General features: G+C 38.0%; 1 protein-coding gene and 1 long non-coding RNA gene across 10 annotated transcripts in view; one reads left to right on the top strand and one right to left on the bottom strand.

Annotated features, from left to right (window-relative positions):
• LOC138916388 (uncharacterized) overlaps positions 1 to 8,811 on the bottom strand; it is a 30,729-nt gene extending 21,918 nt beyond the window's left edge. The window contains exons 1-2 of the long non-coding RNA XR_011423619.1: positions 8,617 to 8,811; positions 8,297 to 8,378 (exon numbers count right to left, since the gene is read on the bottom strand). This is a non-coding gene — a long non-coding RNA (uncharacterized lncRNA). The remainder of the gene's footprint in view (positions 1 to 8,296; positions 8,379 to 8,616) is intronic.
• LRRC4C (leucine rich repeat containing 4C) overlaps positions 1 to 18,102 on the top strand; it is a 1,157,697-nt gene that overhangs the window by 955,512 nt on the left and 184,083 nt on the right. For all 9 annotated transcript variants that reach the window (XM_070228640.1, XM_070228634.1, XM_070228639.1 and 6 more), the window contains one exon: positions 8,302 to 8,400. The gene's annotated coding sequence lies outside the window, so the exon portion shown is untranslated. The remainder of the gene's footprint in view (positions 1 to 8,301; positions 8,401 to 18,102) is intronic.

Genomic DNA, 18,102 nt, shown 5'->3' with positions numbered 1-18,102 from the left:
TAGATAGTCTCTGTTGACAAGCCCACAGTGGGAATCAGCAACTTCCTGCATGGATCTGTGGGGAAGTCAACAGAAGGCTTGTAACATTTCTCCTTCTGCCTTTGCTAGAAGCATGCTTTTATAGTAAGTCTGAACCTCAGGCCTCCAACACAAACCTTCTCTAGCAGCTGCATTAAGCATTGATTCTCCGACAACTCAAGTCTTTCCTTGTTATATTTTTCACTTCCAATCCACAAGCAAATCCTATTGGGATTTTTTCCCAAAATATATGTCAAAGCCCTTCCACATTTGTAACATCCATTTCTATCACTCAGTCTGAATCTTCATCACTCTTTCCTGGATTTCTGCAATATTCCTCAACTTTTCTCCCTGCACTCAATCTTACCCTTACAATTCTTTTTCTACACATTGGTTAATATCATCTTTAAAAAATGCAAAACAGATCAGATCAGTAGCACTGTCTTCTTATATCTTGGAGGATTCCTATTATACTGAGAATTAAATCCAAAAGTGTTATCAGGAGCTACAAATCCCCACATTCTTTGGTTCTTGTCTACTTCTCCAATTTCAATTTCGCACCGTATCTTTCTTATGACACTCAAGATGCAACACTTCCTTGTTGGCTCCTTAGACACATTAAGTGTTTCAAATTGAACCACACTGCTTTGGTCATGCACAACACGTAGGCACTGGAATCTTTTTGGTAGATAATAATTGTCAAAGAGGCCTGATGTCAGTAAGGGTTAGCAACATCCTCAGTACTATGTGATGGTAAAACAGAGTTACTGACCTAATTTTGCCAAACACACAGATGTTTATTAGACACACATGTTTGCATTAGTGAGTAGGTATAAAATAATTTCAACAACAACCTGTTCTTAAAGTGCAACAAAATTACGTCTTTTTGTTCTTTTAGCTTCTCTGAATGTCACCTTTCAGCAGAGAACATTCCAGAAGCAGAATTAGTATACCCTTAAAGTTAGATCAGCCAGTGAAATGTTCTTCTAACTCATGGCTGGATAGAGAACTGTTCATACAATAAGCCTCGGATGTCTTCCCTAATGTGAGCTTCATACCCCCACTAGAGTCTTAAACTGCACTAATGTGAATGTGAGGACTGTTTCAAACATATGTAGGTAAATCCACATATCATGAATACCTTTAATTTCACCAATAAAGGCCCATTTCTTTTATTTATAATACTAGGTATCAAGATACTTTTTGTGAAAAAATATCAGTTTACTAGTTTCTAATATGAACTGTGATCATTAGCTTATCAGCTGGTGTTGATCAAGAGATGAAAAAAAGTTTTGGTAGCTATCTCCGGAGTGTCGCTTTTCCTATGTAATCCTAACAGATGACCTCTGGGATTATTGATTCTCGATTGGGACAAGTGACCTCTTTCTTCCTAGAGTCAAAGCTTAAGCAGTTGGAACTTACATAATATCATACTATCCACACTGAAGTAGTATCAGTAAGTTGAGAACATTTTAACATTATTTCAGGAATTTTGCACTTGTGGCTGCCTCTGTCTAGGAAATGATGCAAACACCTTTCCTAAATTTCTTCATATGTCAGGCTCTTTCTCATTTCTTCAGGCTGAAGCCGAAATTTCACCCTTTTGAAGAGGTATTCCTTGACCAAGCTATCTAAAGGATGGTAATAATAAGCACAGAGTAATAATAGTAACCACAACTATAATAATAGCCAATAATTTTGAGCATTTCTATGTGTCAAGTACTAGGCTAATCACTGTACATTTATTAACTCATTTAATCTCCACAACAAGCCTAGGAAGTGGAATATTTACCTTCATTTTACAGATGAGGAAATTGAGCCACAGGATGTTGCCCACATAACATAATGGGGAGGTGGCAGAGCTGGGATTTGAACTAGTGAGTCGTGGTCCAGAGTCTTTACAGCTCCCCTCTTTACAGTAAAAGCAGTGCTGATTGATCTCATCCTAACTGGTATCACATCACCCTGTTTATGTCTCAATACTTTTTACCAGAATCTGTAAATATTTTTATTTACTTAATTGTTCTTTCTCATTTATGACACAAATGTAAATTTCTTAGAAGCAGGCACTATGCCTTCTTGTTCATCACTCCATCACAGGATTTAATGCTTTTCCTGGCACATAGTTGGTGCCCAAATATACTTTTACAAATATGAATAAAGGTGGTAGAACACAGGCAGAGCGTTGCTAATTCTATCACACTCTTTAACTCACATCACTCTACTGTCAAAATAAAAGCCATGAGGACTAGAATTTCTGGGTCTCTCTGACATTCTCTGCCACCTGTGTCTTGCATCTGGTATCACATGAACCCCATAAGGGATTTCCTAGGGCCTATTTTGACTTCTGACAATGTTAAAGAGAAAGAGCTATTTACTTTCTCTCTACTCTCCACAATATTGCCAGAGTGATATTTCTTAAATCAAAAAATATCCCTTAAACACATCAGAGTCCTAGGTAAGGTAATAAGAGAAGAAAAAGGAAATTGAAGGTATACAGATTGGGAAGGAAGAAATGAAACTTTCTTTGTTCACTGATGATGTGATCATCTTTGTAGAAAATTTAAGAGAATCAACAACAACAAAACTCCGGGAGCTAATAAGTGATTTAGCAAGATTACAGGATACAAGGTTAATATACAAAAGTCAATCTCTTTCCCATAAAATAGCAATGAACAAGTGGAATTTGAAACAAATAACATATTACTATTTATAACAGCACCACAAAAAATGGAATACTTAGATATAAATCTAATAAAATTAGTATAAGTCTATATGAAGAAAACTACAAAACTCTGGTAAAAGGTATTAAAAAAGAACTAAATAAATGGAGAGATATTCCATATTCATGGACAGGAAGAGTTAATATTGTCAAAATGTCAGTTCTTCCCAATTTAATCTGTAGATTCAATGCAATTCCAATAAAAATTCCAGCAAGTTATTTTGCGGATAGTGACAACTGATGCTAAAGTTTATTTGGAGAGGCAAAAGATCCAGAAGAGCCAATATGATATTCAAGGAGAAAAACAAAGTCAGAGAAGTGACATTACTAGTCTTCAAGAGTTACTATAAAGCTACAGTAATCAAGACTGTGTGGTACTGGTGAAAGAAGAGACAAATAGATCGCTGTAACAGAGGAGAAATCCCAGAAATAGACCCTGGTAAATATAGTCAGCTTGTCTTTGACAAAGGAGCAAAGGGAATATGATGGAGCAAATATAGTCTTTTCAACAGATGAGGTTGGAACAACTGTACATCCGTATGAAAAGTTGCTCCAGGGCCCGCCCAGTGGCGCGGTGGTTAAATGTGTATGTTCCGCTTTGGTTGCCCGGAGTTCACTGGTTCATATCCTGGGAGTGGACATGGCACCACTTGGTAAGCCATGCTGTGGTAGGCGTCGAGCATATAAAGTAGAAGAAGAGGGGCACAGATGTTAGCTCAGGGCCAGTCTTCCTCAGTAGAAAGAGGAGGATTGGCAGCAGATGTTAGCTCAGGGCTAATCTTCCTCAAAAAAACCAAAAGTTGCTCCACATAATTTGTCCTCAGGGAAATACAAATTAAAACAACAGTGAGATACCACAACATACCTATTAGAACGACCAAAGTTGAAAACACTGATACCAAATGCTGACAAGGATATGGAATGACAGGAACTTTCACTTGTTGCTGGTGAGAATGCAAAATGATTCAGCCACTTTGGGAGACAGTTTGGCGGTTTCTTACAAAACTAAACATACTCTTATCATACAATCCAGAAGTTCTGCTCTTGGTATTTACCCAAAGGAGCAGAAAACTTACGTCCACGCAAAAACCTGAACACAGATGTTTATAGAAGCTTTATTTAAAATTGCCCAAACTTGGAAGCAACGAAGATGCCCTTCAGTAGGTGAATAGATAAATAAATTGTCATACATTAAGACAATGGAATATTATTTATCACTAAAAAGAAACGAGCTACCAAGCCGTGAAAAGACATGAAGGAGACTTACATGCAGATTGCTAAGTGAGAGAAGCCAATCTGACAAGTCTACATAACGTGTGATCCCAACTGTATGACATTCTGGAAAAGATAAAACTATGGAGACAGTAAAAAGGCTAGTGGTTGCCTGGGGTTAAGAGTGAGGGAGGGATGAATAGGTAAAATGCAGGGGAGTTTTAGGGCTGTGTAACTATTCTGTATGATACTACAATGGGAAATATATGTCATGATACATTTGTCAAAACTCATAGACTGTGCAACACCAGGAGCAAACCCTAATGTATACTATGAACTTTGGGTGATAGTGATGTGTCACTGTAGCTCCATTAGGTGTAACAAATGTATCACTGTGGTGTGAGATGTCCATAGTAGAGGAAATTATGTATGTGTGGGGATAGAATGTACATGGGAACTCTCTGTACTCTCTGCTCTATTTTTCTGTGAACTTGAAACTTATCTATAAAACAAGGTTTCTTAAAACAAACAAAAATATATTAGAAACTCTGCATCTGCCTCATTTGAAGGATAGTGTCCAAACTCCTTAAAATGGCAAGTGAAATCTCTCATAAACTTGTCCCTGTCTAGCCACGTATGTCAATTTGTTACACACACACACTTGTATGCATTCATGTGTACATACCCACATACCCTTGCCCTACCTCTTACATTCTAATCATTCAGAATTTCTTGTTCATTGAAGCAAAGGTGTCAGCCTCTGTTGCAGACTCTTTCTGAATGGTGAGATTTTCTGCTCTTCTTTGATTAACTAATGCCTACTTGTCTTTCAAACCTTGTCTCTTCGGAAGGTTATTCTTGATTCTCCTCTAATCTTTAAGGTGCCTCTGATTGCCCTAGTACATAACTTCTTTTATCATAAAACATGTCACGTTATTCTATAGTTGTTTGTAGATGTGTCTGTATCCTTCAATGGACTGTGAGTTCCTCGAGGTACAATCTGTGTTGTTTTATTACCGTTCTCCTTGAGAGTAGGTCCTCTAGAGATATTTGTTGGATAAGATTCATGGGAAAACAAGGATATAAGTTCTGATCCTAGAGCATTCTCTGGCCTGACATCTATCTATGGCAAACTGCTCCTGAGGGAAGGTGTGTGCAGTTGCTGGAAGCATTTTACATCTTTAGTGGATAGGGCCAACTTCACTCCCTGGTGATGTCAATATGGCACATTTCACCAGACTGAAAATCCTCTGGCACTAAAGACACATCAAGTCTGGAAGCTTTTTATGAGACTGAGAAGGTGAGTCAATAGATTCTGTTCCAAGTTAGCAAGAAGGACGTAGTCCTAAACATCTAAATCTCTGTAATTCACATTGAGCTTCTCATTAATTTAAATGTTAATGTAAATTTAAAATGTGTTGTATTGATTTGGAACTATTTTTGTATGAATATTTCATAACTGAGCTCTCTAACAGCAGAATCCAAATGGACATCCTTTCACATCAATTTATGATTAAGAAAAAAGTGAAACTTTCTCTTTTTGTCTCTCTCTTTTTTTGTCGCGTAAAACCATTTGTTTTGTTACAAGGTCCAGCTGTGAGAAACTGAGAACTTCTGCCTTCGAATGTAGTTGATTTGGACAGTCCTAAGCAAAAAGATCAATTTCTGAATCTATTCTTTCAGAATATTACATATGCAATTTCAAGTACATATAGAGATTAGTGTCTTTTCCCGTTTCATTGATGAGAAAACTGAAGTCTCCATGAGCATGCTGTTGATTTGTCTTATTTTTTTAGTTCTTTATCCAGAACCTCCTTTCACTGGGATTTATATTTCCTTTAAAAGGAAAACACAGTTTTCAAAGGATATCTCATTAAGTTAGGCTCACATAAAAGAAATTATGGTGATGATGATAATGATGATGAGGAAGATACCTGGAAATTTTTACTTACTCTGTACCAGACCTTGACACAAAGTCTTTTAGAAAAAGTTCTCCCTTAATCCTCAAAGCAGAGGGAGCTGCTCTCATTACCCTGTTTTACGGATTAGGAAACTGTCCCGTGGGGAGATTAAGCCACTTTCCTAAAGTTCCACAACCAGAAAGTGATGTTGCTGGTCCTAGGACCCAGGTTGGTCTGACACCAAGGTCTTTTTCATAATCACTATGCTTTCTGGATCTTAAACCACACAGTGTGACTGACATTTGCAAGACTAGAGTAGTGAATTTCTTTTTTAAGAGATGCATATAAATGTACAATTGAAGATTCAGTGCTACTATTGAGAAGCCGGATGGGTGGATGAAATCCAGAAACCTGGTTTCTAGTTTGTGAGCACCTTGTATCTTATTTCCTTTACCTGCACACTGTGAAATTTGAGCTAGTGGATTAGTGAGGCCTCTTCCAGCCCCACATTCTATGAATCTTGTATAATGATATGATTCACTTTTTTCTGATCAACAAACCCTCTGCCCAGTTCTTCTCACCACAATGACCCATCACAGTGCTTCTTCACACCCAATGCCTTTGCCCCTGCAGGCAGCCCCAGCCAACTCAGTTCTCTGTACTTAGACACCTACAAAGTAAGCATCTTGCTATCAACATATTTCTTTGAAACATGCTAAATACCAGGCAGAAAACTCAGGCTAGAAGATAGAAAAAGCAGTATTTTGTTCTCCTGAATGTAGACAATAAATACAAAAGTTACACTCCTGGAGAGAAATCAGACAAGATCTTCATATATCAAAAGATGATACTAACCAATGCATTCAGTCTCAGATAGATACAGGCCTGAGATAGCCTATTGAAATTGAATATTTACTGGCCTATGGGTAGCCAACAAGCTGTGTAGTACCAGGATATATAGCATAGTAAGAAATATAGGCTCTGGATCACACAGACCTGCTAAATCTGCCACTTATTATCTCTTTCTGGGCAACTGACTTGTGCCCCAGTTTCTTCACCTACAAAATGAGAATCATAATTCAAAATTTTCATAGGGTAGTTATGAAGCTTAAGCTGTGAAATAATGTAGAGAGTTTATCCCAGGGTAAGAAATATAGTACAGGCTTAAACTAGCCTCCAATATTCTAATAGCAACAAAAAATTGCATGTGTTAGTTTTGAAATTATCCTTATGAGTAATAATTTCAGCTATCATTCAATTCTCAATTTTAGGAATTGCTATTGTTTTTGCAAGACAATGACACATGCAACTTCAATTAGATATGAATATTTCACCCAGAAATATTTTTTTCCTATGGAAGATACCAGAAAAAAAAGTCAGGGTATAATGCCAAGTTCTGTAAGCTATCCTACAACTTGCCCAGTTCCTTCAGAATTCCAGCTTCTTCTCCTCAACAGCAGAATAGTGGAAGGATAGATAGCTGAACTACTGTTCATCAGGCCCCAAAGGATTATAAATCCTGTGAGTTAAAAATCAAATTCTACTAAATTCCATGAGATACACAATCGATTTTTTCAAATCAATAGGTGAACCTGAAATTAATTGCTTACACTCACCTTAGTGTCATTTACCTACAAGTAACTAATTGCCCAATAGAGACAGAAGCCAGTAACTGGGTACAGAGAAGACATTTATGAAAATTCAGGCTTTATCTAAACATGAGACTTTTGCTTCTACAAAATGTTTTTGGTCATTCTACCTACATCAAACCACATCCATAGAAGGAAAAATATCACAGAATTTAAAAAACAGAAGGAGCATTAGAGGGAATTTTATACAAAGCCCTTAATTTTACGTGGTTTGGAGCAACAGCGAGGTTCGGAGACTTGGCCAAAATTGCCTCACTAATTATAGTAAGGTTATGAATTGAATCCAGTTCTGATTCTCAATCCAAAGTCTGTATTTACTTATTTTCTTGTTATTATATCAAACTGAGAAATCCGTAAATTACAGTGTATATTTTCCAGATTTTTATGTCCGTTTGACTATGAGGATTGAAATAAACTGATAATTATCTGTATTGTTTTGAGCTCATGACAGAAAGATGAGATCAGAGCAAGAAATCTCTCAAATGTATGTACAAAAAGCTACTTATAGATAAAAACTTGCCCAAGAAAATACCTATGACACATTTCAATAATACAATGCAATGAATATTGGGGAAAAAGAGGAAAGACTACAAAATCTAGAGACAGATAGACTAAAGCGTATATATATGCCCATGTCTACATCTATCTATCTATCTATATTAGAAAGACGAATATTGCATCGTTTTGAATTGCTAAATTCTATTGGAGGAATGTGGCAGACAGAAATGTCTAACTCTAAATTTGTTCACATTTGTATAGTATGATGTAAAAATATGATATTTCTGTTGTCTTACTCCAGGTGGAAAAGAAGCATCATCTGCAGAAATCCAGAGCACTTCTTTTAACTTCTTTGGGTTTTCTCAGGAAGATCAGGACCTGTTGGAGAAATTTTGATCAGGTAAGTTCCAAGTACCACTAATCTGTTCCCTAGGGGCTTCCATTCTAGCTGCCCAAGTTTAGAACAAAGTGAGGTTTAATAAGTCAAAAGAATAGATAAATGGAGAGCCAGATACCACTTTTATGAATGATGTAGCTAATGCCTGAGAATGTTGTTTCAATGTGCAGCAAAAAAATTGCCTTCCTGACGTTTAACTCCAGCGATATATAGACTTACCCCTCCAGTCCAGGAACTGCTGGCAACTGCAAGCTCCTCCCATATGGCAGCCTGCCCTGCAAATTCCCATTGTGGAGCAGCAGGCTCCAATGCATCTGTAAGCAGCCTGCTCCAAAGTTGAAGGTGAAGAGAATGGGTTAAACTTTGGCAAAGTCTCACTCCCAAGTTCACCTATCAAATAAACAACTCTAACTCAAGGAGAGGAGAGAAAAAAGGCAATAGGAAGAGGCCAGGAGAGCTGATATTACGGAGTTTCCTTAAATAGGAAAAAATTAGAAATAGGGAATAAGTATTCTTTCCCAATATCACTGAAGAACAGAGTGACCTGCCAACAAGAAGCATTCTTTGGAGGTTGCTTAAGTATTTTCTTAACCTCATAGCACACTAGGAGAGGTCCTGCTGGGTGATGAAGGCAGCCCCAGCACTGTGATTTCTCCTGCTTTAAGAAGCAGGCTAGATTCTAGGCGGGACTTTTGCCAGCTGCCAATTAGAATTCATATATTTTCAGAATCACAATGGTCATTTTGTCTGTATTATCATAGAGCAGATGACTATATGGTAGCCTGCTGACATTTATACTTTTATCTGTTTTTCAACATCCCCGTTAGATATAGTAATTTTTCATTTTTCAGGCATATAGGTAAAGTATTCTGTAAAGAGCACGTGGGGGGAGCAGTTTATCTAGGCAGTAAGTGAGCTTAGCTAACTCCTGAGTGTACTTGTCCCAATAAGAAATTATAACAGTTATTTAATAAATCATCTATGTCACTTGGATATATTTGTTTGTAAAAATAAAACCGAGGAAAGACAACTTATTGAAAGAACAGAAAAAGATTCATAAGCTTGAAGAAAAGTAAGATAAACTTGATAAGGACTATGAACCAAGCCAAGCTACTGTAGACAGTCTTGGTAGAAGGATCCGCTTAATATTTTCAACCTGATGATGCCTCTACAATGAATGAATCTTGTTCCTTTCATATTTGTGTTTCTTCATCTGAGATTCAAGATGATGCAAGAAAAAGTTTGGTTTATTTTGGTCATTCGATTTGGTCAAATTTTAGTGATCTTCCCTCCCTTGGTTACACAGCAGTAGAAAGGGAAAATATAATGGATTGGACAATTTTGTCTTCTATCATGTAAGGGCAGTCATCTGGATTTACGACCTCACCATGAATACATATTATGAGAAGAATTAATCAGCAAAAATGAGATGGGGCTATCATCAGGAAGGATGGGTCTATATTTTTGATATTATCTAATACTCACCACCTTGTGGCATACATGGCATATCACCTACTAACATGAGTAATCCCCAAAAAGTATGGGCTACGGTGACACAGAAAATCGATTGCTAGCAAAGGTCTCTTGGATATATCCTTAAGGAATGTCAAAGGACTACTAAATTGATCAAACTTTTAAATTTGACACTCAGAGCTTATACTGCTGCAAGTTATTATGTAAGCTTGAAAGTATGACTAAATCTAGAAAAGTCCTGAGCGTATCTTGCGTCCCCCTTGAAAAAGAAGGGACTATTACTTGTCACCAAATCTCTGCTCCTGCAGGGAATGTGGACTTCTGAAATTTGAAAGGAGAGCCTGGTTTCCCCCATCCATCCCATTCAAATATGGATTGGGAACACATTATATTTAAAATATTCTGCTAGCTACATTTAACCAAAAACAGCACAGTGTTGTAATCTTGGTAATGAATATCTAAAACCATGCTTGAACTAATAAAACCATGGAAAGAGAAATGGAAAGGAAAACATAGTTGTCAAGAAGGGGATCTCAGGAAGGAACATGTAGAGTGGACCAAAGACATTTCAGTTCCTAGATAGAAGACATAAAGGGTTTGGCAGTCAGGAAGTATGACAATAAATGCATTCATCAAGGAACTTGTTTGGCATGTCTACTGTTGTCACTGACAACAGTATTAGAGAGAAATGTAATCTGTTTTCAGCTCTGGAATTTGGAGCCATGGCTTCCTTCTCCTGGGATGCCAGACTACATATCCAGCTGCATTGAGATCTTGGAGAAAGTAAAACCCATTGAAAGGGGAAATCAAATAGTCCCCAAAATGAAAAATATTATGCTGAAAGAAGGAAGAAGAATAGTAAGGAACTAGAAAGATTGGGACTTCCCTGGGGGAGTCAAACCTAAAAATCCTTCATAAAACAAAGACATTTTAAGAGGGATAAAGAAGTTCTAGGTCAGTAGGACATCCTGTTCCAAGAAGAAACAAATGTAAATCCTAATGGAGGGCTGTAATTTAGCACCTCAGGATTCCTCTAGATTAACTTAAACCAAAGATGTGCACATTGTTGATATTTAGTAAGTGTTAGTTGAACAAATGATTGAATGGATAATTAGACTAATTATGAATGTATGAGACTATTTTCCAAAATATACCTTTGCCCTTCTATTTTAGAATGTTAATGACAGTTTTGTCCCTTTTTTCCATATCCCCAAAACCTTTATAATATGACTCTTTTAGCATACTGGGAAACCAAAATTAAAAAAAAATCACACAGGTAACTTAGGAGAAAGCTACACCTATTCCTGCTAGATCTATGCTAAAGAATTTATCTCAGAAGTTCAAGGTTTCTGATTTATGGACACCAATAAATCACAGCATAATAAAATCGGATCATAGTGGGAGCAATCTAATTTTATCTTGAGATTTATGAAGTTTCTAATCACATTTATAATCAGTTAGTAAAATGAATGGATAACAGATTCCATAGGAATGTTTGGATATTCAGGAAATTTTCCAAGAACCTTTTGCAAAACCACATTATAATCTTAGAGGAGATCAGAAAATACAACCTCTCTTTTGGTTAACTATCACAACTTTTCCCCTTCTGTTGTGTGTAAGTGCTGGCATATAGATTTTTGTTTCATTTGACCTTATTATCCTAATAGAAAATGGCTCTATCTGTACTCAAGTTTATTTCTGACTTCTCCTTGCTAATAGAAGGACTGAGAATTATCATCTTCTGAAAGGTCGTTAAATGGACAGAACAACAGATTGGAACAAGTAGAATTCAAACAGCCTGGTCAGGCTTGTGATTTATGTCCAGAAAGTAGACCTCTACACGGTTAAGTGCAGTAGTTGTTTCTTTGTGATTGACATTTTTATTTGGGAACAAAGTTCCATTTATTTCTGGAAACATATCTATAAATTAGATACCCCAATGTCTAAAATGAGATACAGAATTTCAAGCGAAACAATATTATTGCCTCAATCCAAAGAGAACTAAAAGGATGTTTTCTATTATCACAGCCATGGAAATTTTTTGATAAAAAATATAAAGCTTTTTCAAGTTTGGGTTGTCTCTGAAATGTGACTGTATTGGTAGTAACTGAAATAGTCATTAGATCTGATTCATAGAGTTCTTGGTAATAGAAAAAACAGGGCAACGTTCCCATGACTCAGGCCCTGGATAACAAATCTTTACACCATAAATCTGATGTAACCCCACTCAGGGAGATCTCAAGCCCTACCAGATGACTCCTTGTTGCTCTTTAAATTAAAAACTGAATTAAAACAGCCAGCACTGGCAAGAGTAGAGAGAAAGAACATTTTTATAAACTGCTGCTGAGATTGTAACGGTGTAACCCTTCTGGGGACCAATAAGGTGTGTTATCAAAATTCTTTAAAATGTGCTTGCCCCAGACCTAACGTTACTTTTTCTAAGATTTATCTTAAGGAAGTCAGTGGACAAATGAATGAAAATATATGTACATGCATGATCAATGTAAACAGTTGTAATATATTAGAAACAACCCTAATATCAAAAACTAAAGGACTTGTTATAATTTGGCCTAGTGATATAATATAACACTATAGAGTCATTAGGATTGATGCTGAAGCTCAAATGTATAGACATGGGAATATTTTCACAATATATTATTAACTTAAAAAGTCTGACTACAGGAAAGTATATAAATGTGATATCAGTAATTTATATATTACATATATTAGGCATTTGTATGTGTAGAAAATATCAGAGTAATGAGATTATGGCTTATTTTTTATATATTCTATTTTCAAAAGAAGAAATAATAGACATGTAAGTATACAACTTGAGGGAATAAATTGCAAACTAAAGGAAAAGTTCTTCAAAAAGTAAGAGATGACCTTCTGCCTCCATTAATAGACGTACACATATATGACCTCTTTATAACCCATCTTGTTTTCCCTAGAAGGAATCTTGGAAGGAGGTGGATCTGAGGACCTATCATGTTTTCCTAGATTTGAGGAGGAAAGATAAATTTTCCTCTAACGTTCTAGCTCTTGGCTGAGATGCCCCCTATAATAAAAGACAGACTAACAGGAGAAACAGGAGAAACAGAAGTTTAATAACATGTATACCTCTTATACACATGAGGAATACCCAAGAAATTTGAGTAACTTCCTGAAACGGTCCAAGCCACCACCTTAAATACCATCTCCAGCTACAGACAAAAGAAGACATTGGGGGTGGGGAGTCGGTTATGACAAGTTATAAGGAAAAGCACAGTAAACAAGGGTAAGTTTGTTACGCAAACTTAGGTCCTAGCCTGCTCCATTGACAAGAGTTTCTAGAGATTTAGAGTCATCCTTCTCTTCCTGGTACTGAGAGGGAGATACCCTTACAAATGGTGTAAGGTGTGTAGAGATTTCCCCTATAAATGTAATGTAAATTACAATTATGAAAAGGTAACTTCTACTTAGTTTTCAGAGCTTTTCCTATGCCTACTGTTTCTTAAAAATAATCAGCCTAAAGAAATTTTTATGCCAAAGAGGCACATTTTGGGGTGGCAAATTCTGCTCCCCTTCACTCGGAATGGGGTTGAAATGTGACTCTTATTGTCCTAGTTTACAACAATGATAATATCTCTTGACTGTTATTTTATGCCATAGAACTCCAGCTGTGGCCACTAGCAACATAATAAAAAGCCTAGGGGAGGGCTCAAAACTAATATAAACAAAACCAGTTGATCATTTACAAATAGGCCTAAACAAGAAGAATGTGAGATATAATTACTAGGGCTAGAGATTGAAAAGAGACATTGAGGATGGTTGAAAGATGGACAGCAAGTATATATGTGCTGCTCAGCAACAAAGTAAAGCCAAGATCACTTCTGGTGTGGTAGATATTTAAGTCTCAGTGAAAGGAGTGGCAGAGTGACTAAAATGACTGACTCATGATTCTGCAAGCCTGTAAGGTACAAAAAAAGAGACACTTGTTCAGGGAAAGTGCCAAGGTATTGCTTGTGTAAGGGTAGAAGAAATTTTCCTCTACCCTTCTAAGTCCTTCTGGCTGGTCTAAGAATTAAATTGACATAAGACACAATAGCCGGAGAAAATCAACACAAAGTTTAATAACATGTACACATGGGAGAAACCCAGAAAAACTGAGTAACACCAAAATGGCTAAAGCCATTACCTTAAATACCATCTTCAGCTAAAGACAAAAGAGGATGTTGGGGTAGTAGTCTGAGATTTCAAAGGTGAGGAAGGCAATTCACATGGAGATGGAAAAGCAAATGTTTGGTAAGCAAATGTTTGCCACGTCTTGCAAAGACAATAGGACATGGAGACGACTTTGGTCAAATGAGCCCTGCTAGGTTCCTCCCTGTCTACACCACCTAGTTCATATTATACTATAGTTATTCATGGAGATAGTTCCTTCCTGTGACAGGCCTTATATCTTGAATTCTTTCAGGCAATTAGGGGGAAGGTCAAAGTTTCTTCCTGGATCTTTTGTTATTAAAAATAATCAAGCCAAAGAAACACATTTTAGGGTAGCAAATTCTGATCCCCTTCACTTGGGTGACCTTGACCCCTTGTATAACCATTATTGAATCTTTAGAAGCAAGTAAATGCTCAAGTAAATGCACTTCAAGTCAAGTCCCCTTCCCTTTCATCCAGATTCATCCTTACCCCTTCTCCTAGAATATTGGCGTTCATGGAGCAGTTAGCATCCCTGAGGTAAAGAACCTAAGGTTGAGAGAGAAGCAGCCCAGTAGTCCTAAGTTCCCTGGAAATTGCTTTTCACTTAGCATTCCTGGATGGAGCACTGCTGGTGCCATGAAAGGTTAAGTATCCTCTTTTAAGAGGTATCAGTGGGTCTGTTCATGGGGGAATCTACTTATCCTGGTCTATTTATCATTCCCATTACCATAAAAATACAGGAAGGACTTCCTAAGCAGGTGACTGGAAGGGCCTCTTCACACGAATTGCCTCAGTGAATTCTCACAGCACCATTTCTACTTCGTTCCAAAGATAAAGACACTGAGGATAGCAGAAGTTAAATAACTTGTTCAAGTTCATTCAAATAGAGAGGAGGTGGATATGGGATTGAAATCTAGGCAATATGGTTCAAATCTCCTTACGCATTAGCAGCTCTTCTGATGGTAGAAGTCCAAGACATAATAATGTTTGTTCATGGTGAGTGTTGTTGTTTAAACTAGCAGTAATAATTTGAAAAGGCTGACATCAGATGTAACCACGCACGAGGCTCCCAGGACTCAGAATTTTGATTTTTCAGAGATTCCTTTTCTGTAGCAAAAGAGGGGAGTTGGTGAGTTAGAACCCAACTGTTCATCTTTAGTTTTCTTCTTTTGACCTAACCTAAGGAATACATCCACTATAAATAACAGGATATGAATGAACACTATAGCTTTAAAAGGGAAAGGCAGCCAAAGAACATAGCATCCTATTGTAGTATCGTACCTGAAGGGGGAAAGCACACTCTAAGTATAGTGTATCCAGCAAGTAGTAACCAATTGAAAAACAGAGGTGAAATGAAAATTACCTGCTAAGTCTCAGCCACTCCATAGCACGTTTTTGAGAATTCTTAAAAAATGAAATACCAGAGAAGGCAAGCTATTTGCAGTTATATTTGTACGTGATCTTATTTTCTCTCTGTGCGAGGAGAGATTTTTCCTTCAAAGTTGTCACTATTTTCATTAAGCACTCAATCATTCATTCAATAAATGTTTATTGAACATGTATATCATGCCAGGCAGCTGGGCTCTGGGGTTACCCAGGTGAATAAATGTTGCCTCCTGGGAAGGGAAGCAAGGACAGACCCTAGGAGCTCAATATCTTAATAGTATAGGATAGTGATGGGAGGAACAGATGCACATTAACATAAAGATATATACGCTTGCCCACATATACGCATATGCTATCCTGCCACACTGCAGGAGAGAAATATCAATCACGCTGAAGATATTAACAGAATGTCTGGGTGGCTTCCGCCTCGACTGCAGATTTCATGGATGAATTGAGTTTTGAAAAGTTTTGGAAAAAATGACAAAATTAAGTGTGGTGGTACAGAATATGGAGACATTTTGCTTTGGCAGAGATAGTGACAGAAAGGATCTGAGGAGTCCTCAGTATCTTTAAGGATTATAATTTGAATTAGGAAACAGCTCAGGTGAACATGTAGTGGAGGATAAAATATCAGAATTGATGTGTATGTTTTTCAGGACATTTCTAAGTGAAGTCTTAACAAAACAAAATACTCCCTCCAGATCCTTTCTTTAGAATCTACAGTTGTATATATGAGATAAGAAACAATTATTATACTTAATTCCAATAAATAAAAATAAATTGAAATTCATTTTAAAGCCTTTGGCTTTAGATCAAACTAGGTTAAAGCCCCAGCTTTACGAATCACTTTTTAAACTTAAGAAATTTGTTGCTTCTCTTGCCTTCAGGTCCTTTATAAAAGGACAGTTACTGTGAGTCAATGCATGTGGAGAACTTAGCACACTGGCTGGCACATGGTACATGCTTATTAAAAGTAAGTTAGGTTATTATCAATAATACCTCTTTATTGCTTCATTATGAAGTATATCACATGAAAGTCATGCACACACTGATTGATGCATTATAATATGCAGTTTTGTTTTTGCTTCAACAAAATGAGTTTACTGGGATATCACCATATCCTGGAAATTGTGTTCAGCAGTGTGGTACAATGATGAATGGGCTGACTGGAGTCCCACCTGCCAGGACATCAGAGTCTATCAGGACCCATTTTCAACTAACCACAATGGCTATCTGGTGGTTCTGATGTATTCTTCATTTACCTATCAATTCCTAAGAAATTCAGAGATCTCTAAAGCATTTTTTGTTCTTTAGAAAACATTTCAAAATGTTTCTAGCATAATGTACTATTGAAACATTTTTGCACTTAAAAAATATGATCCAGTTCATAAAACACTTTTACTTTCATTAACATATGATCCTCACAATGGGCCTGTGTGGTGAGCCCAGGGCTGCAGGGTATGAATGGAAGGGTGGGGACATGTTTGGAGGAAACTGACATTTCAAGGGTTAAATGAGAGAAGATCTCGTGGAGATAGCAACTTAAGCAGACTCTGAACTCATCTCCTCCCATGAACACAACCAGGTTACAACTATGTTTGGAAAAATTACCCTGGAGAGAAAACTGAAAACTGGATAAAAAGAACCCCCACAACAAGAGACATTCCTGACTAAGGCAGAAGGGGCAGAAATTCCTGCTGGAGAGGAAAAAAGCCACCTTTGGGAGCAGCAGAGATTCTCAGCTGGCCAGGCAGGAGACACCCTAAGGTACACAGCCCTCCCTGGAGGAGTGAGGTCTGGAGTGGGGGCTGATACTGCTATAAGCATCCTTCAGACTCAGCCCAACAGAGACGGGAGTCTTACTGTCTGGCTTTGCTGGCTATTAACTGCAGCAAGGATACCCCCAGAAAAGCTATTGGCCGAAAAGACCCGAGTCTTAAAGGGCCCACACACAAACTAACTCATTTCAGCAACCTAAAATCACCAGAGGGAAGGCTGACAGTGCTTTGGTGAAAGGAGACTCACCTGGGGGGTTTGGGGGCATCTTGCTGAGAGGAGGGACCTCTCTGGAGACTGAGACACTGGTGGGGGCCATTGTTCTTAACTGGTTCAGGCATGCTGACACAGACCCCAGACCCCAGTGGACACCATTGAGATTCATCCCTTGGCCTGTTAGCCCAGGGGTCTGCCACACCCACTAGAGCACAGATTTAGTCCAGTTCAGCCAGGTGAGGCAACCTGCCCTAGGGACTGGCCCCACCTAACAGCATGCCCTCAGGCTACTTTTCAGTCTGCATTGACTGGGTGCCTTAATCCTCTACAGACAGGCAAGGGTGTCTGCCTCTGTGGGGTAGGGCCTGTGTGAGGACCAGGTGAACTGTGGGGGGCATTGGTGGAGAGGTGGGGGCCTCTGCAGTGTGGCATCGGGGTACACTCCAGGGGTTGAGAAGTGTGCACAGACCAGGACAATGTTGGCAGTGTGTGTGGCCCTGTGGGGGGTGAGGCTTACCAGTGGCAGGAGACCTGTGCTTCACAAATAGCCATAAAAAGGATCAGCCCCACCTTTCAAAGCCTGAAACAGTTGAGTGCCCCCATGCCTAGGACCAGCCCCACTCAGCTGCACTCCTAAGAGAACTGACAACAGCCTTGTAGGCCTGAGGC

This window comes from Equus caballus, chromosome 12 (genome assembly GCF_041296265.1).
Source record: "Equus caballus isolate H_3958 breed thoroughbred chromosome 12, TB-T2T, whole genome shotgun sequence".
Taxonomy (NCBI): domain Eukaryota; kingdom Metazoa; phylum Chordata; class Mammalia; order Perissodactyla; family Equidae; genus Equus; species Equus caballus.
This window is presented reverse-complemented; position numbering and strand designations above follow the sequence as displayed.